General features: G+C 35.9%; 1 protein-coding gene across 1 annotated transcript in view; it reads left to right on the top strand.

The window, feature by feature from the left end:
* The window catches only part of LOC119638975 (neuroligin-4, X-linked), a 120,653-nt gene extending 95,358 nt beyond the window's left edge, over window positions 1-25,295 (top strand). The window contains exon 11 of the mRNA XM_038036135.1: window positions 25,214-25,295. The gene's annotated coding sequence lies outside the window, so the exon portion shown is untranslated. The remainder of the gene's footprint in view (window positions 1-25,213) is intronic.
* Window positions 25,296-25,730: the final 435 nt, after the last annotated feature.

The raw sequence follows: 25,730 nt of genomic DNA, 5'->3' as shown, positions 1-25,730 counted from the left end.
GATACGTATATACCGGCATAGCTCTGTATGCATATATATGTATATGTACATATTTTTATATAAATTTGTGCGCAAGCCTCCATAAACCGGTGTATCTGTGAAGGTGCGTACAGGTGAATTTGTATGTGTTTCGGTATTTATGTGTTGTAATTTCACAAAATCATTTCTGACATTAATTAAGTGCTTGGAAAATTTGTTTTCCTCTACAGAAACACTTGAAACGGTACTTGGAACAACATCACTAGGTTTTGCTCGTTTTTCAACATGTTTTCCTTTTATTTTTTTTTTTTTTATTTTTTATTTCTTTTGCACATTTATTTTCGTTCCCACATTCATTGTACATTTTGTATGCCGAAACTTAACCCAACAGTTTACTCTAAATTTAGTTTGAAGAAGTGCATGAGGTGAAGTTCCATGTCATTCATGTAAAGTGCCATATTTTAGAGGCCAAACCATAAGTACAACATAAACACAAAACAACACAATTCGGCACAACTGCAAGACAGCCAGTAAGCAAGCCAGAAAAACGGGCAGGCGAACAAATACTAAACCAGCTGTACATCCTTACACTCAAATCCTTAACACATGCAACACTGCAGTGTGAAATAGTAGTAGTAATGCACGTATAATACATATAGGTATATATATATGTGTATATATGTATGTATGTGAGTGTTGCATATTTATGCCTCCTTCGCTTAATGTATTTAGCAGCACAAGCCTAACCACTGAAAATGTAGTTTAGGTTTTGTTTTGTATGTCTTATCTCTTGCTATGTTTGCCGTTGTTTCTATTTTTGTTGTTGTTACTTTCAATTTTTTTTTTTGTTTTTCTTTCCGCTTATTTATTTGTAAGCATTAATCAAAAAAGGAGAAGACAAACTGTTTCTGTTATTGTTTTAGATTTTAATCTTTTCATTGTGTGTTCTTTTCATGTCATTTAATAATTTTAACATTTCAACCTAAACACAACGCAAAAACAAAATTCGCAGTTATTTAAATGTGGTAAGGTTTTTTAAAACGAGAGAAAGTGATGACCTTATCTAAACCCTGGAAGCTAAGATCCCATCTTAACAATTAACGCCATATTTGCTTGCTTAGTACTCTTTATATTAAATTAATCGAGAAACCGCATGAAAGATTTCGCTATTAATAGTTACAAAATGCACGCCAAAGTAACGGTATTCCAAATAAAGCACGGCTTAGCGCAAATCTTTTAATAGCCACACCTACATATGTCCAAAATATTTTAAGATATCTAGATAAATCTAATATAATGCATATGTATACATTATATATAAAACTATAGGGGTTTTCCCCAAGGAATGCTATTTAAACCTTGTGCAGTTTTTTTAATTCCCAACATACAACTGCCATTGTGTCAGATACATCCAAAGAAAAAAGAATTAATTAATTAATATCAATGTAGCAGCTTAAAAGAAGTAAGAATATATAGTCGGGCAAAGACAACTGTTAGATACCCCACACCGCCTTCGCCTAAAACAATTATTCCCTCGTTTTGGTAACAATACACTAAAAGATATTTTCATCCAAATACACACTTTTCATGAAAGCCCTCATATTGAAGAAATCTTTATGGTGGTATCCAAAAAAGTAGACATACGTGGTCCAAATTAGGTAAGATTGATTTCTAAGTCGATATACTGCTATGAACTAATATTTACCGTGAAATATTAAAAAATGCTTTTCACTAAAAAAAGAGTCAGATTTCGTAGCAAGGGGTGTATGAGATAGGGTTCAAAAAATTGTCCCAGACGAACCAAATTTTTCATATCAACTTAGAATATTACAGATCGAGTTTTGTTGAGAAATTTTGAACATTGCAATTTTTTCCATATAAGGACTCTTCAAAATAGGGCATTATAAGAGAATGAGTTGAAAAACTGAACCGATGTAACACATTTTCAATAGCATCCCTCCTCGGATTAAAGCACGTCAGTGTACCAAATTTCATCACAATATCTCTAAAATTGCCACGTTTAGCCTGAACTCAAGTTTACCTGGACAAGCATCAGACGGACAAGCAGACCGACAAGTGGGCTTGGATCGGTAGGTGAATCTGTCTTAAATAAATGAAGTTATTTTATGCGCTTATTTGGTTTGTTTATAAGCTTTAAAACTACTGCTTTTTGCGTTATTGGTGATTATTTGAATTAAAATGTTCAATTTTCTACAAAAGAAAACCGATCGTTTATTAATAACTAAAGATAAAATGAAGTTGCCAAAAATTACCTATGTTAGCTTATAATTTATTCAAAAGATATTGTCAAAAACTCGCCTAAAAGCATAAAAATTGTTTTATCTATGTTGCATATTCTTTTGGGAAATCTTGTTCCGAGAAAACAGGGAAGCTATTTAAAGTTTTGTGTGAAATGTTGTAATCATAAAAGAAATTAAAAATTTATCTATCAAAGATTGTTACGATTCATTTACACTCTCATAATGAGGATAAGTAAACGTGTGAAGTTCTATGGAATTGTTTTCATGCATAAATTATATGACCACGATTAAAATGTAAAAATTATTGCTTGGGTCTGTTTTGAAATATTTGAGAGTTGACAAGGCTATAGCTGCAGCACTGTGCTTCTCTAAACGAAATAACTTTTTTGTTTTGACATTTAAGAAACAAAAGATACGATGGAAATTGTGCTCACCAGAGATGTCCGAACGTTTTTCTTGTGGTAAGGCTTTCACCTTTGCCCCAACAGTTACGCCGTATTTGTTAATGGAGCTCAATAATTAGCGGGGCCCAACAGTTAATGAGCGCGAAATTAACGTTAAGTGTTGGCACTTTCGTAGAACAACAGATAGATTGTTATTCAGGCATTAATACAATAATTCAGCGATTATTGTTTGTATATATGTTTGGTTAGACCCATACTCGAGTATGCCTCTGTTGTGTGGTCTCCTTCATACAGGTGCTATGTAGTTTCAATTGAATCTGTTCAAAAGCAATTCTTCCTGTTTGCTCTTAGAAATTTGGGTTGGGATCCGATTGCCTCTCTTCCTCCCTATGAAAATAGGTTGCTTCTGCTGTCCTTACCGTCTCTTGAGAAACGTAGGTTTGTTCCTGGCGTTTCCTTTGTAATCAAAGTACTAAATGGTGCTATTGACTCGCCTTTATTACTTGGTGAAATAAGCTTTAATGTCCCCAACCGCTTCTCTAGGCACTTTATCTTGCTTAAGCTTAGTCAGTTTAAATATAATTATGAGCTGTTTAATCCGCTCAGAGTAGTTTGCAAGAACCTAAATGGCGTCTATCACTTATTCTCGTTATCGGACTCTTTAAAGTCCATTAAAGCAACATTGCTTAATACGCACGATTTACCTACGTTTTACTTAAACTAACTTTTATTCTTAAAAGTGGTTACGATTCGAAAATGAATTGTTGTTAAGTATTATCGGTTGCCAGGCTTATGCATGTTTGCGATGGCTTAGGGGTTCATTTGCAATTTGGTCCTGTACCGGTTGTAAGTGTGGCTCTATGCTGGTTGTGTACATGCTTTTTTCTTTTTTTTTCTTTCTAATTTGTTTTATTGTACTTATACTTGTTATTAGTTTGGGGAAAAAGAAATCCATTATTTTTATATGAACTTCAGGACTTTATTTAACATGCTTCGGATTGTCCGATTTGGATCAAATATGCACCGTTTTGTTGTATGATTTGTTGCCATTTTAAAGGTAACTTCAAAATGCCACTCTCAAAGAAGTCCTGGTCTCTATTTGCAAAAAACTCTAGTAGTCGATTTTCACAATCCTCCCTAGATTCCAATTTTTTATCATTAAAGAAATTTTGCAATGCAAGAAAAAGATGATAATCGCTTGGTGCCAAGTCCGGACTGTATGGCGGATGCATTAAAACTTCCCAACCAAGCTCCCGAAATGTCCGGCGAGTCACTGTAGATGTGTGTGGCCTAACGTTGTCCTGGTGGAACACGACACCTCTCCTGTTGGCTAATTCCGGCCGTTTCTGGTCAATCGCTATCTTCAAACGGTCCAGTTGTTGACAGTAGAGATCAGAATTTAGCGTTTGGCCATATGGAAGCAACTCATAATAAATAATCCCCTTCCAGTCCCACCAAATGCCTAGCAAAACCTTCCTGGCCGTTTGAGGTGCTTCACCGCTCTTTGACCACGATCGTTTTCGTACAGGGTTATCGTATGTGATCCATTTCTCATCTCCAGTCACCATCCGTTTAAGAAATGGGTCTATCTCATTCCGTTTGTTTATTCCATCATGTTTTTTTCTGTTAATTGGTGTGGCACCCAAACATCGAGCTTCTTTTTGAATCCAGTTTTGTGTAAATGGTTTAAAACTGTTTTATGGTCGATTTTTAGCTCCTGGGCGATGTTACGACTGCTAACATGCCGGTCAGCTACGATCATTTCTCCGATTTTATCGACATTTTCGACGACCGGCCTACCTGTGCGAGGTGCATCTTTAACATCAAAAATTCCTGAACGGAATCTACGAAACCATAATTGCACATAATTGGCTGTTACAGTATCGGAACCATAAACACCATTCACAATTTTAGCCGCCTGGCTTGCATTTTCGCCTTTGTCAAAGAAAAACTGTAAAATGTACCGAATTTTCTCTTTGTTCACTTCCATTTTTAACACGCTGTAACTCACAACTGAATGCACCAAGCAAAAAACAGCAAAAGAATTTTTTTCACTGCGAAATGTACAGTATGTAAATGTACAGCATCGGAAATTGTTTGATCGATACTTTACGAGAAATCTATCAGTGCAGCCATCTACCGAAAAAATAATGGATTACTTTTTCCCCAAACTAAATATCAATTTATATAAGTTTTGCTTTAAGTGCCTATTGAACTCGGCTGTTATTTGTTTAGTTGAGTTTCATGTATAAGTAGGATTAAAGTAAATAGATATCGTTGGAGTAACCAACGCAATTACTAAACTACAACCTTATTCTCCTGAGCTTGACAGAGCATCTACGCAATCTGCGCGAAGTATCTGTGATAACTCTGTATTTACTTGCGTTCATTCAAGACTTGTCAATGTTAACTCTGCGAACCGCTTTTTTCTTCTAGGCCCTAGTGACAATGATATTTCCAACAATGAAGTAAAATGGACTAACAATTTCTCGTAACCTGCCGTAAATCGGTATATAAAACAGATGATAGAAAATTTGTCAACTGTACATTACCTCTCCGATATATTTTACTTGGGAAACATCAGGTTCACGCCAAGCGTCGACTAATACATCTCGAAAATCAAAGGTTGGTGTCGGGTTCCAATTCGATCATTATGATTTTAGCTTTGTCCATGGGCTGTTTCCTTGCCCCAAATGCAGACCCTGTGGCTTCCTTTCTCTTTCGTGAAGCAACTCTTCACGCCAATCGCCGCACGATTCGTCTGCTGACATTTTAATTTATCTCTATTACGGTAAGCTAAAGAACAGATTATTTTGCCATTCTTTTGTTAAACTAATACAAATTATGAAAAGAAGAAAATTTTGTCCTTTTTCTCTACTTTCAATAAACACGAGTAACATTACCGGATAGTTTTCTAGGCAAAGGACCTATAAGGTCGGACCAAACCGTTATCCAAGGCTCCTGTGGTAGATTGCTGAACATTTCCCCTGCAGCCTTTTTTTATTTCACATTATATTTCGAACAAGACTAGCATTTCCGCACATACCTATTGATATTATCATACATATCGGACCAATAGCAGTGTTGAAATACCCCCTGGTCGTCTTTCGGATTCCTAAATGCCCTGCTGTCATATCAATAAGATTTACGTCAAGTACAATAGCTAGGTACGCACAACTTCCTTGCTTCGTATATTTTGGGTATCCAGACGGATTTTCTTGGATTTACTTTATCTTTTTAATCCAATTTCATCTTTGTTCCGAAGACTTGTCACGGACAGGTCTTAGTGCTGCCCCGTGCTGGCGCGATAGTTCGTCGGCTACTACATTCTTTGCACACTTCTAGCACTCCGCTGTAAAATCATTTCGCTGCAATTTCAATACCCAGCCCGATATTTTTCCTGACGGATCGATGGCATTTAGCCATTTTAACGGCAGATGATCCGTAATTACAAAAAATTGTACCCTTCTAAGTATGGCTCTATTTTTCTTATCCAATACAAAATTGCTAAACGCTCCTTCTCTGCTAAGGAGTAATTTCGCTTGGCCTTTTCAGCTCCAACTATCTTTTGGGTGAACACGGCTTCCAAACCACTGTCGCCTACATCTGTCTGCAGGAAAAACGTTTGCGTAAAATCTGGACAAGTTAGTATTGGTGATTTGATTAATCCATATTTTATTAATTCAAATGTTACATGTTACCTGCTGTTTCTCATACCACCTCCAAAGCTTTCGTTTAAGGATTTAATGGCTCGACAGTGGCAGCAAACCCCGGCATACGGCGGCAAAACCAAGAGGCCATTCCCAGGAATCTTTGGACTTCTCTTACTTAATTGTAGCAGTCCTTTCCGGGTCAGGGTGTACCCCTTTGTAGGTCATAACGCGCTTTGAATGCAATTTCTGCTTAAGAAATTCACACTTTTCGGCTTTAATTCGCAGATGTGCCTGTCAAAGTCTGTATAACACTTGCTTTAAGTTAACCAGATGTTCATCTAACGTTCTTCCGATGACTATGATATTGTCAAGGTAAGCGAACGCAAACGGCTCCATCTACGGCCCAGTTATATAGTCCAAAGGTTGCAGAAACGTAGCTGGGGCAGGGTGCAGCCCCAACGGCATGACTGGCAATTAGAATAATCTTCTACCGGTCGTAGTAAATCCGCTAAATTGTTTGCTCGTTTCATCTAACGAGATTTATCAGCATCGCGACGATCTAGGCTATTTATATATTTTGCTTCTCGTAGATAATCCAGAATTGACCGTGGATATGCATGAGAAACGAACCTTTGATTTAGTTGACGGAAGCCCATGCGTAACCTCCACGGCCCATTTATCGTTTTTGTCAAGGCAGTCGGTGAACTATACAGGCTTACAAAGGACTCGATATATCCTTGTGCCAGCAACTTATTCCCTTAACAGAACTTAACCAGTCGCTCGTCTTTTAAAACTATGTTATCACGGAGTATATTCGTTGGTTCCTGCGTACCGGCAAACTTTTTCAACACCCGTTGTAAAAACTCTTCAAAACATTGGTGATCTTCTCTGTCGTCGCCTCTAATATTCTTCTTGGATTTAAACTGTGCTTTGTTATCCAGTTCCCCGTTCAGGTCTTTCGATTGACCAATTTCTTCGATTATTACGTCGTACGGTGACTCTACCGCCCCGGAACTAATGTGACTCCTCAAACTTATCGAAGGTAACAAAACTTTAGCTTTACTTGGACGGTAGAAAGAAACACAAAAAGTCCTTTTTGAATACCTCGCACGCGGTCCATACGCGATTATTATTCCTGTACCACATCAACGCCTTGTCCTTCAGCATGGTTACCATAATATTCGGTCACCCACTAGAGTCTATGCCATATGCCATGGGTCTCGTATCCTAGTGTAATTGAGTCCACATTTTCTGACGACGTCCATAAGCGACCTATTCTATATAGGTGGACGAACTGTGTCAGCTTGCAATATATTTGACATGGCATAAGTAGTGCGACTCATCGCCCATTTGTGGCCAATTTGATTTATCATCACATCCGGCATGTGTATCGTTATGGAATTATAATGGCTCCCAATCGGAACATTTCATTGACTGAGGCTACAATATTAGAGCGGTTTATCGTTCCACTGGCCAACTCGGAGTAGTTCATACCTGGGGACGGTAACCCTTCAGACTGTTGTTTGACTAATAACTCCATTAAGAATCTGTTCCCTTTCTTTTACATTGGCATCGGTGGGTGTAGGCGTTAGAGCACGTGTAACAGTTAAAGCTCTTGAAGCCCGTAACATTTGCGCTGCTTCATGCTTTTCTTGTAATTCTAGCAGCGGAATTGTAGTTTCGGAACTATGTTCGCCTTCTATAAACCTCCCTTTCGTTTCCGTAGCTCGTCGACACTTCCGGTTGTGCCCAAATGAAATTCTACTAAGTATTCCAACAGGTCGCCCTTGCGCAACATGTAGGCTCATGTCCGAAGCACGTTTGCCATCTTACAACTATTTCGTTAGTAACTTTGATAAAATAAATGGCCAGCAATGCTTGTCCACTACAAGCTTTCGCCATAATGGGTCATATATTTCGAGCATCTTTTTTGTTTTGCAATTACAATTTTTTTTATTATTATTCCGCTCTAATTATACATCATTTAAATAAATAATTTTTACTACACTAGCATATATCTAATGTGAGACGAATTTCGCGCAGTGGAAGGCTAGCAAGGCTCCGAGCGCGTTTTCAATTGGGGTTAGTTTTCCTTCATTGGATCTAAGATACGAGATCGGAACGACACCTTATTTGTGTAAACAACAAAAAATTTTATTTCCCCTCTTTTTACCTTCTTACTCCTTTCTTTTCTTTTTGCTATATACGGGATTTTGCTCTTTTTTGTTTTGTTATAATAGCTATTAAGAAAAAAGCCAAGAACCGTTCTCCGCATATCACCCTAACCGAAGGCCTACTCTTTTCGGACAATATCAAAACCGTTCGTACACGTCAACATGAACTGAGAGCTCTTCACTCAGACGTATGTATTGTATCTCCCTTTTTTTATAGTTGACGTACCGGTGTTAACATATTTAAACAATCGCTGCGTTATTATTTTTTTGCTTGTGCTCAATGTCTTTTTTTTTAGCCTAAGAATTTATTTCATTAGTCTAAAATTATAATAATAATAATATTTGTTTGCTAAAGTAATTTTTTTTTTACAAAAATTCTCCTGCATTTATATGTGCATTTTGATTACCGATGCTTCAACGAACCCAAAGATTTTCCCATGCTAACTTGAAATAAACACAGAGATGTTTAACCAATTACATCGGTGCTCGCCGAAAAATTTTAACTTTTTTGTTTCTTAAAAAAAGAAAAACCTGAGCAGTATTAATTCAGAGACTTAATTGTGATCTCAACGGAAGAAATTAATCCTGATACTTAAGCGTTAAACACGAAACCCGTGTCCCCCGCGGGTATTCGATAAACAGAAAAAGGAAATAATAACGAACGCAATTCTGATAGTCTCAATTAAATGGCGAGTTTACCATGAACTTTTAACAGCCGTAGGTAAATTTCCAAAAAAAATTTTATAAATCTTTTGATGTGTAAGAAGAAGAAATTAATTATAAAATTTATGTTTACTGAAATGTTACAATTTTCTTTATATATGTTTTTATTACCTATTGTTCCGATGACGATGTTTAAAAAAAAAAATCGAAATTTTACAAAACACGCACATCACTAAATCAATTCTAATCTACCACAAATCATGCCTTTTTCGATAATTGCTGTCCTTTTTGATAAAAAAAGAGGATTTTTTTAGCTTGAAAACTTCTGTGTTTTACTTTTATTTATCATCACCACTAGGCGGCATTCTTTTTAAGAATTAGAAGTACTTGCTTTCCTCCTTTTTCTATTGCTTCGTATTGTTGAAAGTTTGGTTTTACTTTATTCTTCAAGATTTCGGGGAAAAATGCTTTTGCCTTGGTGCGTCTTACTTACCGATCCCGATTTCTTTGCTATCTGGTTTCCTTTTGAACGCAGTAATTACCTTTATCGTTTTTCTTTTTCTTTTTGTCGGCGTTTTAGTGTACAGTGTTAATTTATATAAAAAAGCCCACACCACTAAGTTTAACTTTCTCCCTTTTTTACGTCTTATTATTATTATTGTTATTATAAATTTAGCCAGAGAATAAATTCTAAGACTAAAGTCTTAAAGCACTAGCATCTAGGGCTATCGGCTTTTATTAAAAAACTCTACCGAACTTGAGGTTTGAACCCACGACTAGTCGAGACTCTTGCCTACTCGGCCACTCAGGCGGATTTTACGTCTTAAAACCACGATCGTCACAGCAACAATAATTTCTTTGCAACCTTTTGCTTTTCCTACAGATCCCAATACTTTCAATTGTGTGTGCCACACAGATATTATGCTTTTCTGTACTTGTATACAAAGCTAACGGCGATTTGCTCTGCATACGTTTCTTATGACAGACACAATTGCTTGCATTGTTGGTATTTGTCACTATTTAGGCACTTTATTATTTCATGCTTTTTCTTGATTTCATTATCTTCTCTTCAGCAGGAGATAAAACGATGGTCGGTTTTTTCCTTACATCGTTGACACCGTAGCAAATTTTTTACCTACCTCTTATGTTATTCGTTCGTTTTGATGTTCACAATTTATTATTTTTTTTTGATTACTTATTTGACTTTGTCATTTTAAAGGCTTTATTTTTTTTTTTCCTTATTATTTTTATGTTATTTTGATGTCCCTCCCGGGCTTTAATTTATGTACCATTGAGGCATCTTTGCTTTATACTCTTAGGTCTTTACTCTTTAGGACTTTAAACTTTAGGTCTTAGGATCGGTCACTTTACCTTTGTTGTTTCTCCGCCGTGCTGGGGAATTAAAATATTTAAATTTCCCCGAATCGCTTCTAAACTTTTATTAGCAAATAAACGAAAACAAGATGTCGCTGCCGATGTAAAGACTGAAAATTCCTTGTCTAAACAAGAATTTTCCTGACTGATTGCTGTTGCAATCGTTTCTCCTACTCCGAGAAATTTAAGAAGAAAAAACGTAGATTTCATTATATTAAATAACCTTTTAAGACTGTATACTTCATTAATATTTAACAATTTGATACAATGAGAAATCTGTAACATACCTCCTTAGGTATATTGGCGTAAACTCCCGTTTAACAATGAGTAGACTCCCTAGACTTTGCTGTGTCCCTGACTAGACTGTTCGTCCTACAGTCACACGTCACAGTTCCCCTAGACTAGTCTTCCTATCCCTTCTCATTCCTTTCCAGAAAGGCTCCTCACAGATTCAAGGGTAAAGGGATTTCGCAACTTACAACCTTTCGGCACGGCGGCTATCAACAGAGAGACCGCCGTCATGTTCTCTAGACCTATTTGTCATGATCGTCGTTGCCCATCAACTCGTCATCACTATAACCCCACCGATTTCTGGGAAAATTGTGCAGATTGTCCCTATACTGTGGCAATTCCGCAAGAGTTTATCTATGCGTACATAGAGAAAGTGCATATGGATAAGAAGAGTGAACAATGCATATATAAATGATAATTCGAAATAATATTCCCATAAATATTTAAAAAATAACTCGAAATAATATTCAAATAAGTATACACAAGATAATTCGATGGAAACTGGAAATTTTATATAGACTTGCGAAGACATTACATTGTAAAATTACATTGTACTAATCTTCACTTAAAATAGCATATTTTCATATGCATATATTTGATACATTTTGTACAATCTTAGGCGCCGCGAAAAGCGCCTTAACAATTTATTTTGAGAATACATTCCGATCTATGCAACCAGTAAAACGATATGTACGGTATGTAATATCAAACGTTTCTCCTTAATACTATCCCAATTTGGATTACTGTTTATTTTCGAATTGGCATGTTTACCACAACGACTGTCATGTGTGGTAAATCCATTTTGACTATCTTATTAAAAATCAGTTTCCTAACATCTAACTTTTTGTTGTTAGTGTTTGCTGCATTGATCATGAACGTTAACCATTTTTCACAGAGTGCTTTTTTCTAAGATATACATCCCGAAAAACATCTCTGGTCTTGTCCTTATGGCTGCTTCATTGAACGCATTTCAGAAACATAGCCTATATTCATTTAATAACATAGAATCACAGTATACTTCATATCAAGAGACCCATTATTTGGAAAATCGTATTTTTTGCTAATTTAAACAGGCATAGGCGGCTAATTTAAACTGGTCTTTAACTAGATTGTCCGCAAAGTTTCCGACACAAACTTAATATACGTCTATACCAAATGAACAAGAAAATATGTTTTATTTTTATCGTGGGTCGGAGATTTTTCAAGCAATCCTCCGGATACGCGCCACATAGTAAGGGTAGATCCGTGGCTAACACAAATCTTCTCCTAGACCTTATACAATAAGAGCAACAAATTGGAGCTGAAGGGGTCACTTAAAAACAAGGTTCATACGCACCCCATCGATTACTGTTAATATGAAATTTAAAAACCAACGCAGTTTCTGAAATAAATTAAAAGTTTGACTAATAGTTAGTTAGTTAATTATCACCATGAAATGAGCGTTGACACCACAAGCAGTAGAGAATGTAAATAGCCTGAATAGACTTAGTGGACGAGCATAGTAAAACGTGTGCATTAATGTTAGTTTAGTCAGATTTTTGGCAAAACTATTTTAAGTACGATTACGAAACTTAGAGAGTCCTTTCACTAGCTTTGAATAACAGCAGTTTTCCTTGTTGTTCTTTTTGTAGCGACTGAGCTCTTTAACACAACACACTGGGTGTGTACAAAAGTAAAAGCACACCTGGGCTTAACTGCAAACACACGTATCGACGAATGCAGACGGAAAGCTCTTCTTTTTTTCTTATTGTATGATTTATTTTAATAGTATTCCAAGTATCTAGCAAAAGGGCCAACTCTCTTGGTATCTTTGGGCAATGTTGCTCACAGCATGGTCGGTGGTTGTTACTGTTATTGTTGTCGTTAAATATGCAAACAATATTCAAATTTACACAAAAGTGCACTTTACGTATATCCACCTTTAACACTTGTAGGGTTATGTTGTTAGAATAATGCACACGGACGGCATATAACCAAGCGAAGTTTGTTGTTTTTTTTTTTTTTATGATGGATTGTGTATAATATATTATTCATTTCCCTCCGTTTTATTTTTATAGTTATTTGAAGTCGCTCTTTCGCTCTGCTAATTTTTTATTCCTTTTACTTTGCCTTTGCATTAATTTACGTGTTACAACAGCTATTATTGCAGTTGAGCAGCACATATACAATTAAATTTACATTTTCGCTTGACTGTGTGTTTGGCTAGTTGATTAATATTAATCTAGCGTTAATTGCTGCTTAAATACACTTAAATACAGACTCTGGAGAGTAATGCTTAAAATGCCTGCAGGACTACATGCATACATTTTGGCGAAACCTCGTTATTTTACTAGATTACGAAGCAACATTTTTAGTTTCATTACAATGAAAGCAAGCCTTTTCTATATACATCAATATATTTCTAGAGACAACGCGAAATGGATATACTTAGTAGTATATAAAGAAAAGCAAGGATACACAAGTGGACCTTGAATTTCATTACTTTACCTTTTAACTTTTACTTTTCCATTAAAATCTTCGACAGAATATCAATCAATTATCAATAGTGCAAGACATACTTTTTCTCTTAAGTAATTTCTCAATAAATTAATATAAATAGAAGTGGCTTCGTTAACATCGGAAAAGCTCCACATTTGATGGCTCAAATTGAAATTTTATGAAAATGAACGATTATATGAGCAACAATTGTAAGCAAAGAAGTTATATTCGGTCGTCACGCAATCTTTTATACCCACTTCCGCGATCATAAAAGAAAGAGAAGAACTACATTTTCATACTCTATGACATGATGAGCGCGGTTGACTTTTCTATTGCTAGAGTAAAGCTGCAAATTTGTATGGTGTGTGTGTTGTACTTCATGAGTAACAAGTAAAAAACACTTAGAACAAAAATGCTCACAGTTTTTGTTACATAGACGAGTGGGCCTTGTAGGCGTGTTTTTTCAAAAATTTTGATAATTTTCAAATTTTTTGCCGACATCTTCATTTTTGCGAACGACAGGATGTTTATTACAGGCGCTATATAGCTGCGCAAATGGACAGAGGGATAGATAAATGGGCGAACACCTCTTTCTTCTGGGCTTTGCGAACGTTTTGGCAAAGTGAACAATGAACCCAGCAACCTTCAGAGATGTCTACAATAAAAGAAGACGAGGAAAAATACATCAAAAATAAATGCGTTCAAAAGTCCAATTGATGAATGAGTTAACCAGGCGATTACCAAAGCAGTTAATGATTTATACAATCTACTGACTGCAAAATTAAAAATTAACAAATGGAATTTTAAATGTATGCTGCACAGAAGAAGCTTTGAGTGATAGATTGATTGAAATCGATGGAAAAGAAAAATTCCTGAATGAAATTCCGAATGAGGGCGAATTTTTTAAGTTCCTATTACGAAAGATTACCAAATTTTACAAACATTTGAAATGAACAGTTACATATTATGTCTTGTCTTGTTAATATTTTTCTTTTTTGACGTTAATTATTTTAAAGTTTAGTTTTTAAAGATTTAACACGCACAGAATGGACATTCAAATCAATTTATTGTCAAAACTAGGGAATCCCAAAGCAAAGGTTAGTAAAAGGTTAGTAAATAAGAATTACCTACTAGCACGCAGTAAACTGACTCTGAGACAAGACTGTTAAATCACTACGCACTAACCGCTAGAATGTGACGAAAACAAAAATAACATAAGTCAAACAAATCATTTTTCTTCAAGAAATATGGAAAACTCATTGACATTATTCAACCTATCCGTCCATACTAAGATACGTCTGTGACTGGAATCCATGCAGAAGTGGTGAATTGGAATTGCGTACGGAATTCCTTTACACTGAACAGTGATTAAAAGGAGCAGTTATGTTATATTGTTCATTCGTAGCGAAAGAAGTATTAAGGATTGTACATCCTCTCCATATTGTTACGGAAATCCCAAATCCAGTTTATTCCACCTGATTGACTTTCCCGGAAAATAAATTTTCGAGAGAGAGAAAAACCAAGTGCAAACTCGTGGGCCGTCATGCAGCTGCCGGCTAAAGAAAAAGATTAGTGGAAAAATGGATTAAAAATGAAACCATGAACTCAGGTAATAGAAATATGCTTGTAAAAATCTACATAAACAGAATATTTGCAGAAGCCACAGTCAGTTGGAAAAGAATATTTTAATTGCAAAGAAAGCTTAAGCTAAGAATGCTGTCAAACTAAATAAACTGTAAATAGTCCTATCCTTAAACAAATTGATTGTAAATAAAAGAATTTTAAAGTGAAAATACGTAAGTGTAATTCTTTTAAAAAAATAAAAACTACAAATTCGTGATACGAACCGTGGCAAGGGAAGCAAATTTCGTAACAATATATTCATCATATGCTAAGGAATAGCAAGAGGAAAGCGGAATGCCTGTACATTCTGATTTATGTAACCAATGTTGAAGGAAACTTAACTGAATAGCACGCACATAGAAATTCGGACTCAAAAAAAGAAATAACATAATTTTGTGTATTTTGAGAACTCTCCAAACCGTTAACCCAATACCGAATAGAAGTTTATAGCCAAACCAAAAAACAAAAAACAGAGCAATGAATTCGCAACCGAAACGCAAATTCTAAAATTCTGCAACAAGTGAGCTAAAGAAGATACTAGGAGGATCTAAGAGGTTTTTCAAGCGGTAATGTAAGAGACATTAAAGATTCTCTGTCAAAGAAAAATTCAAGTGAAAAAGAAATTAGATTTTTAAAAAAATAGCTAGAAGGGGACAATGCTAAACATGATGATATTGGAGAACATAGTGAACTGTAACTCTATTTGGGTCAACGGTTCCGCGGGACTGGCTTGTCAAGGACCGCAACGGTAAGCAAAAGGAATTATATGAATTGTAAAAAGTGGCAGTGGGGATTTTTCACAAAAATTACATCAACGCATTGGTGGATTCTCCACACCACATTTCATCTCGTAGGAGGATTTTATCACCTTAATCATTTTGCCTTTCGTTTTATCTGAAAAGAGGACGTCTGCGACTTTTATTTCTTCTCATCTTATCCGTTTCCATCTCCAGGAAGACGTTCTGGTGGTCATTGTTTAAGTGATCCTCTCTTAATATCCATCTCCATTTTGACACTACACTACTTAACCTTTATCCTTTTCACTTTAGCTTTTACATAACCCCCAAGCTGCTCGAGCGCTTCTTGATTTGTGCTACATGCCCAACTCTTCACGTTCCTATATACATAAGTTATCCATGTGCTTAATAAGCGTTTACAGAATTAGCCTACCGGTAATAAGTTAATCATTTTTTGACCCTGTGGGAAAACGCCTGCTTTCAAAGAATTGTTAGGAATCTTCGGGATAACGCCGCGCAGCTCACCAGAGTATAATCTACACGATGGAATGCCGCCAAGCCCAGGCTTGCAACTATATTTTAGATACTTCATCCAAAACGAGCTTTTCTGGAATGACCAAGTTAAGAATCGAAATCTGATACGGATACTTAAGAGTTAAATCAGAATCAGCGCGGTCACCAGAGCGGTCTAATCGAACTTATCTGAAAGAATTGTGAAAAAGTTCCAACGAATGCCGATCGAACATTAACCGCGTTTCAGTAAAAGCTCAACAGGAAAACATCGGACTCTGTGAATTTAAGTAAGTAGAACGAATTTTTGAGCTTAGGCCCCTAGCACTTTGGTGAATGATTGTTACTAGTGTTGAGGAAACACTCGGTTTTTTGTGGATGAAAGAACTACCAAATTAGATTTTCGGGGTCTATTGCGAGGAATAAATTCCTTTATTAAGGAACTAAGCGGCCACAATGATTTATTTAACAAAACTTCCATGTTCTCAGAACTGAAACCTTCAAGAACCAGATAAAGGTACGCTTTAAATTGACAGATGGGACATTTGCAACAAGGCAACATTTTATATTATCCTCACAGATTTCCAGTGCCAGTTTTCAAACGAGTGTTGCAGTTAGGGGGCGTAATGCTGTCGAGGAGACATCATTCGCATTAGGGAAATTAGCAACCACGTGTAGGCAAACTAGAGTTGGGGACAAAATAGAAGGATCGACTATACTTGCTTGTGTAGTTTGTTCAACTTGTGCAACTTGATGCTCAGCAGACACACCAAGGCAACTAGGCGGAGAGGAGGATTTATTGTTTTTATTTATATTTTTTTAAGTTTTAGACTGAATGACGGCACTAGGAGGACATACGCTTGCCGCATCAGCAGGCCACTCTGAAGCACTCTTCTTCTTCAAACTTGCATTTTCTCCAAACAATTTATTTATAGAATTGAAGATCGAACACGAATAGATGACGTTAAATATCACCAACATGCAACAATTGAAAAACAAGCAAATGTTAGAAATTAAGTTATTGTGAAAGATGGAGAGCACGGACAAGAACGCCAAATGCTAATAGCAGAACATAAAATGATCTCACAATTCAATAACAATTCGAAATGTATAAATACACAATATAATTTAATTAGGAACCATTATTTTCGGCTATTTAAGCTGTATTTAGAATTAATAGTCAATGAAATCAAGACATTAGCGTTTGTTGTTAAAGCTGTGTGTGAAACTCGGTGTCTGTTGCTATGATTGTTATTGTTGCCGATTTTATAATTTTATTATAATTGCCCTTCCCTACTACACGATTAAGGTATGACGTTGACTGATCAGTACAGCTTTCATTAACAAAGTCGTCTTTAGCACGGCTACATTTGAATTCAAATGTTTTGCGTTGAAAACGATATCATCGGCTTGCTAATTTTAAAATATACTTCGCTCACGACGATGATGCTGAACGCTTAAAAGAGACGATCACTTCGGAGAGTAAAAACTTCCCAGAAATTATCTTCAATAATCCCAAAGTGAAGCAAGAGTGATAGGCAACCACATTTTTATGGATAGTTTAGCAGTTATTCATCGTTCTATTCTTGGAACAAAAACATTGCCTGATAAATCGACGGTATCCTAAAAAAGAGCATCAAAATGTTAAAACACCATGTACTGGCCGTATCACCCGATTCTGACCATTCTCTACTGATACTCTATTAACGAATAAACTCGAATTTTGCAAAAAGAGAACTATTTCGTTTCTAATTAGTTGCGAAATTTATTAACCGATTTACTCCGTGCATGCATGACCAAGTTAATCCAAGCTAAAATGGTTTTTTTCCGTTTTAAACCGTCACAAAGGAAATGCCCTTAATATATTTACAAGACAAAATATTTACTTGGACGCTTGTACATCCATTAATGCTTGCATATATAATTTTCTCCACATTTAATTTAAAAACTTTTAAACGAATTTTGAAATTTTTCAAAATGTCTCCATAGTTCGCGTGCGTCTCTTTGTGTTATTTACAAAAAATTACGTACATATACACATAAATCTACATACATGGGCAAGGCTCGGCTAAGACATAGAGTTTAGAAACTAAAAGAGATATAGGTAAGAAATTTTTGCACAATAGCAAATACCGGCAATAAACCAAATTAGTCTTAAGTCCAGAACGGGGAAAAAGAAAGACCGAAACATAAAGTTTAAAAGCAATTTATGAAAAAGAGAAAGGTCTAATCAAGGTGAAGTGTGCATCTCTCAAAGTAAGAGCAGTTTGTAATTGATTTTGGCATATTTTGCTGTCAAATCTCTGTGTTTTCTTATTAAATTGTGTGAAGTGAAAAGCAATACCTGCGTTTTTACCTACTCCGCTTTTTGGAAAATTCGGAAAGTGATATCACTTTAGCTTGTGCGACTAGCACTTCGCACTTCCGCGCATTGTCTAACGTGAGCTGTTCCCGTTCTTTTACTTTTCTTGTAACTTTCTCTGTTTGTTGATATTTTTTCTATGGATGACGACTATGTGGTTCCCAATCTGATTTTCATTGGCTTTGTAACCGTCAGACTTCGAATTTTCTAATATATTCTGGCTTCAATGTCATTATAGGGTGTCTAATGATCGGCCTTGCCTCTTATTATACTTTGACTTTCTTTTACCATTTTGCTTTAATGGGATAATTGAATACACCAAGTCTCACCAAAACAGGATTTAACTGTTACCTGGTGCTTCGCCGTTAACTGCTCAACCCACCTAATACTTTCTTAATCTTTGAATGGCACTGATTGCTGCCCTTTATCTACATTTATTAATCGTATAGTTAATTATCACATAGTATGTACTGACCTTAGCAAAGGCCTTGACGGAGTTAAGCACAAGTTATAGTTCTTTAAACTTCAGTCCACTCAAACTTATTGAAATGGATAAGCCCGTATCCTTTTTAAAAATTCATTTAGAGCCTTTTTCAATTCCATAACTTTTGAAGAATGCGCTGTAACATCGGGTGTCTCTGAAAACAGTCATTTAGAATCTTTTACCTTTATCCTACTCATCAATCCAGACATCCAATCGTTGGTGAAGTCTCTTTCTATGTGATTTGGATAATGTTAGTTGCATTTTACTTGACAAAAGCCTACGTTTTATTTTTGTATATAGAGCTCTCCATAAACAAATAAAGCTGGGCCAGCACTAGGCTGACTAGGGTCAGCAACGGCGAGTTATGGAAAAACGATGCATGAGTTTGGTAAGACAAACTGTTTAAAATGACTTTTCCTTATGATCCCTTTCCTACGGATGGTCCTACAAATCCAATAGAATCATTTAAGAAGAAATTCTCGCTGTACGTTTTTAGGAATTTGGAGCTTGCAATCTTAAGAAACGAACGTTTATCTTAGGTATTGTTACGAAAATCCCAAATCCAGTTAATTCCAGCTAAGTAATTTTTCCTAGTAATAAATTCTCTAAGGAAGGAAAAACCAATTGCACATTCGCGAGGCGTCATGCAGCTGCAGGCCGATGAAAGCGATTAGCGGAAAAGCAAACAGGTAAAGACAAAGTGCACATTCGCAAGGCGCGTCATGCAGCTGCAGGTCGATGAAAGCGAGTAGCGGGAAAATCGGTCGGGGATTAAATGTAAAAACTATGAATTTGAGTACATTGATTTGTGGCATGGGTTTAACATGGGTTCCTGCCTGAAAGGCTTAAACCCACGGCGGCCCAAGCCACTTTAAGCATAATAACGCCCCCTGGAGAGTTAGACAATCCCTAAAGAGTAGGGGCCTAAACAGCACCGGAGTCCGGAACGGCTTATTGCGTATGGATCACTAAACCCCACTCTGGTCAGTGGTGAGGCCTAGCTGCACTCGATTGTTCCACTTTGGCTTGGAACTGCCAATCACAGCCACCACGAGTGCCCCCGAAGGGCCGCACCCAGCTGTCAGGGTTCACAAATTGATCAACTATATGCGTTCAAAAAAGGGGAAAGAAAGATGCGCTTGCTTCCACCATAAGGTTTCCACAAGCGTAGTTGATCAATTACCACCATTACCGCTAGGCATCTGTGGATACAATTTAAGTGTACAATTTAAAGTGTAAAAATATAGGCAAAAAGGGTAAAAAAGCCTGCCGTCAAATCTCTTTTCTTTCATTTATACATCTAATGAACTCATATTATTTTAAGGATGTAACACTCTAATATTCACCCCTTAGAGGTACATATTCAAGGCAAAAGAACCAAAACACCTTTAGAATTTGGGTACAGTAACATGTTGTAAAAATGCATATAATTAGAATATTTGTGGAAGGCAAAGTTAGTCGGGCAACAACATAGAAGTTGAGAGTACGGCCTAAATAAATTGTGAATAATCCTACTTATAAGGAATATAATTGTAAATAAATACTCCTACTGTTAAGGAAAGACAAAGTATTAAAAAAAAGAACTTTGAATATCCGCGATCCAGTGATACGGACTATATCTTAGAAAAGCGATTTCATAACAGTATCTTATCCTTAGTTGAGTTAATAATAAATTTTACTATTGGGTCGTCAATTTTCTTGGGAGAAATAAACTTCAATGTTCCTAATCGTTGGTCTATACACATTATTTTCATGAAACTCAGGCAATGTAAATATAACTATGAGCCTTTCAACCAGTTTAGAGCCCTGGCCCTTGTTCCTGGTCAAGACAGATGGTGTCTTTAGTTTAACCTTAATATTGTGCTCTTTAATTACTACCAAATCAAGTCCCCTCAATGCTAGAAATATGTTTTTCTCCCTTACTTGTTTATTTACACATAGATTTTATTCCTTTTCTTCTCCTTTTTTTATAGTTTACAGTTAAATCCTAAAGTTAAGCATAAAATTTTTTTTAAGATACTACTTAACTTGACTGTTATTCTCTTGTGGCTGAATTTCGTGGGTAATTAAATAGAAACATTATATTCGGACAATGGCAAAATTAATTTCCTTACAGAAATTCGTATTATTCTTCTGGTATTTTGGTCATATGGTATTAAGAAGACGCTATGTAAAGAATTTAGAATAAGAGCACGTATACGAAGTTAATTGTTAACAGTTAATTTGTGCATCAAATTACTATCGTGAACCAACTTTGGTCAGGAAATATTTGAAAATTAATCTTTCAGCCATATAAAGGCTTACTTCTCAAGAGAACGTTCATCTCGAATGTGGCCAAAAAATAAGCCTACGTGGTCCAAATTTTCTACAGTTAGTATCTATCTAAAATTATTAATTAAAATATTAATATAAAATATTAATATATATATATATATATATATTTTGTCATATGGCAACTCCTTCTAATGCAAATTTTTCAATCACTTTAGCATGTTCAAATACAAAGTTTTCACAGCAATTTTAAGTTTATTTTTGTATTTTTCCTACACACTAAATTCGGTTAACACAAATTAAGAGACGAATTTAATTCGCTCTTAGAAATAAATCTTATACTAAGTGTTATTAATAACAATTCAAAAGTATTGAAAGAAAACTAAAGAAAAAAGAAGAGAATAAAAAGAATAAAATTATTGCATAAATAAACACACGAAAAAAAGAAATAAAAAGCATATACAGAGGCACACCCATAACCGGCGCAAATCCTTTTTAAAGGTCAACCCCCAAGTTATTGCAAAACATGCAAAAGCTTGGCAAACAATAATAGTGAAAAAATGCAATTCAATTTTTGAATCTTATGAAGGTATGGAGTTCAGAATATACGACATGGGCAAAGCGCTCAAATTTAGGAAAGTTGATTTGATAGTTTCTTTTTCCGATTCCTAAATTAAGACTAAGTAATAGGCATCATTTAGATTTAGATTACTCTCAAAGGATTGAAAAGCTCGCAATTATATCTTCATTGGCTAAGCTTTGTGAGAGCATAGTTTTTAGAGAAACGTTTCAGGACATTGAAGTGTAGAAGAAAGAAGAAGAAGAAAGCAACACTCGTATTAGAACAAGTAGTATTTGAAGCATTAGGAGTCAAAGGTAGGGAATTTCGAGATGGGGAAAAATGGAGAGAGTGACTCTGCTATTTTACTACTTGAAGCTCTTCAGCTAGACACGAGTTAGGGGGAGAGGAAGGTTTACTGCTTTTGTTTACCGTTTTCTGAGGTTTGGGCTGAATCTGACCATCAGGTAGAAACGCCCGTACCGCATCAGCGTAGCTAATAAGAAGAGCGCTGCTCGAATTAATAGGCTTATTAGCTTAGTTTCCTATGTGAGAGATATTGATAGTATTTGTTGGGCTTGTTTTGGCTCGACATAGTGTAAATAAACAATCCATGTTGGAAGACAACAGAAAAAGATGAACTTATGAAAAGTGGAAAAACAAAAAGTTTATCACATATTCACAATGTTCTCAGGCACATAGTAAACAAAAAGAAAACAACAAACGGCGCAAGCCGACGCAGATGCTTGGAAAGTAACAATAAACAAAAAACCAGAAAAACAGTTTTTGCCAAGATCATCAAGCGGTGGTCACAAAAACCAAAATGATATCAACACATAGAACAACAGGGTAGATATAAATTAATAGCGAAGTTCAACATATTTCAATATTTCAATATTTTCAAATTTTATAATTGTTTAGGTTTTAAAGCCGCTTAAAGCAATAAAATAAAAAAGAATTACAAAATTTACCCACCACCAATCGATTTAAACCCAACCAAACATGAAAGTGATCAGTACCCTTATTCTCGTAGTCACTCGTATTACACTCACTAGCAGACATAAAAAGAAAACAACCTGAAGGTTGCTTTCGAATTTTTTTTAAAGAACAGCGTTACGAGGCAAAGTAACTCGGTTGTCGTGTTGCCAAACTTTGTTTTTTTGCCACTTTTATCGAGAAATTTTGAAAATAGCAATTACTTTCGATATGATGACTTTTCAAAATACCTTATTAAAACATTTCAAAACTTGCTACCTGTAGTTTTGATCAGAAATTTACATGCAAAAAGTGCTTATAAAGTATTGTGGTATCTTAAGCGATCCTGCGTGTTACATACGTCCGCCGACAATTAATACACCCTATATCACAAACTGTGGAGGATAAAAAATCAATTCACTCTAAGTCAGCATATAAGTCGTGTGCAGAGTGGCGCAGTAGTGGCCTGTTGAGCCAATAACTCAGAAGCCCGTCGATCGAAAAGTTGATCTGCTATAAGTTATAACGACGAAACTTATATTCTGCAATATCTCCTGTTTTTATACGCATCACCGAAGGATGAGGGGTAAATTCATTTTGTCAAAACATTTGCAACGCCCATTCATAGACTCTACAAAGTATATATATTCTAGATCGGCATCAAATTCCGAATCGAACTAAGCACGTCCGTTTGGATGTCAGACCGCCTGCGTAGTCTGTTGTAAACATTCTTTTGACCAAAAAATAAAGCTATCGACTATAAATTTGGCACAAACATTGAAAGTGCTTGCGCGCGGATTAATATTTAAAATGGGCCAAGTCGATCGAAGGACACGCCTGCAGTACTATGTAAACTGCGAACACATCTCTTTCCAAAATGAATAAAAAAATGTTTTTTTACTCATTAGTCATTAACTATATCCGACAAATGTACAAAAATTTGAATGTATATTCTACGGGTGACGCTGTAGTATGTGGACAACAATCGGCCATGCCTACTTAATTTTATAGAATGCCATAATTTCCTTTCTTTTTCAAACCTTCAATAACACGCAAAAGCAAGGTTCAAAATCCCTACAAATTATATCAATTCTTGGTCAATTTCAAATTTAGAATGCACCTAAGCATGTACATTCGTTTGTGTGTCCATCTATCTGTTTGGAAAACAGGACACATAAGTAGTATCCGCAGTAAAGACATCGCTTACAAGCTTGCAAAAGAATTTGGAAAGTACCCAAACTTTTCAAAGAACGCGTCGACAACGACCACACGCCTATGGTTACCACAAGTATTTTGCTTGTTACTCACAAAAAACAACGCATACACAATATAGATTTGAACTTTTATTCTAAAAATAAAAAAAAACAACGGCACCCATTTAATATTACATTCAAAAAGACTTGATTCAGAATCACCTTCTGCTCGTCTGTCCACGTTGCTTAGCTTTGTTCAATCTGCAAGGCGCAATTTTTGAGATATTTTGAAGATATTTGGTACATGGAGCTTTTTTGACCCAAGTCCGAACGCTATTGGAAATGTTTCATATCAGAACGCTTTTTCGATGATATACCATATAAAGCCTCCTTTTGAAAAGTCGTTCAATGAATACCTACAGGCTGGTGTATCATATTTAATGATAGGCCGGGCCCAATCCCAAAGCTTCACTTTGTAGTAAAATGAGTAAAATTTCGTGAATTTTCGAAGTCAATTTGAGAACACCTCTGCTTCGCAAAAGGAATAAAGAATTAGTTTTTTGCTCATTACTAATCAACTATAGCACATAAATGTACAAAAATTTGAACGCATATGCTATGGGCGATGCCATAGCAGCTTTTAAAATGGGGAAAATTGACTACGCCTATCAATATAACAGTATCTCAAATTTTAATTTTTTTTCATACCTTCATAACGCATGGAAACGAGCTTCAAAGTTCCACAAAGTACATAAATTCTTGCCCAATTTCAAATTTGGAATGCGCCTAAATGCGTTCGCGCAGTCGTCTGTCCATCTATCTGCCAGCCCAATCGTATAGCATCTGTGGTAAACATTCTCCCATTAGCAAAACTGAAGATATCGCCTACAAGTTTGCAAATGAATTCGGATGTGACCTTAACTTGTCAAAGGACGCGTCTTCAAAACTTGCACCTATGCGCCAAAAATCTTCTGTTTTGACAATAGAAAAACTGAGCCGCGCCCTCTCCATGCCATAAAGCATGAAAATTTATTTCTTTTATTTTTGTTTGCCTTTTTTAGGATTACGGCGATAGGTATAAAAAAGTTGGTCACTACCAAATACACTTTTCTCTGTTGTTCATATTTAAAATTTTTGTAATTTTTAGTTATTTTTATTAAAGTTAAGTATAAAAAAACATGCTGTAAAAATCTGTTTGTTTTTATATATTGTGATTTTATAGATTTTTTGAAAAACTATCTCCAATACAACCACCACAATCATCATCATCATCATTGTTATCGCCACCAACTTTACCGGTAGATGCTTTTGAACAGGATAGTTCACTCTATCAAAGACTGGTTCAGCAGTTTATAGAAGAGCAACAACCGCAATATAATTGTTGCGAGGCGACTTCCTCCTTGCCACCCACAATAGACAAAAGCCAACTAACAGAAGCCGTTAATAGAAAAGTACAACAAAAACTAAGAAAGCTTAAAATTAGAGAATTGCAGCTACTGGCATTAGAGGGAGGTGATACAACTCGAGGCTATTGTTCATGTGATGAGCATTGGACAGCTTCATCATCATCACCGCCAACATCTATGTCGCCACCACCTTCGCTACCAACGCATATGCCTACATCATCAATCCAATCACGGTACAAAGATGACGAAAAGCTATTCGTCAACGGAAGTGAAACTAACGAGGCGGTCACCGGAAACGGATACAACTGGACAAACAAACAACATACGGGCTTG

This window comes from Glossina fuscipes, unplaced genomic scaffold (genome assembly GCF_014805625.2).
Source record: "Glossina fuscipes isolate IAEA_lab_2018 unplaced genomic scaffold, Yale_Gfus_2 111, whole genome shotgun sequence".
NCBI classification, from domain to species: domain Eukaryota; kingdom Metazoa; phylum Arthropoda; class Insecta; order Diptera; family Glossinidae; genus Glossina; species Glossina fuscipes.
The sequence above is the reverse complement of the archived record's forward strand: the minus strand, read 5'-3'. Positions and strand labels throughout refer to the sequence as shown.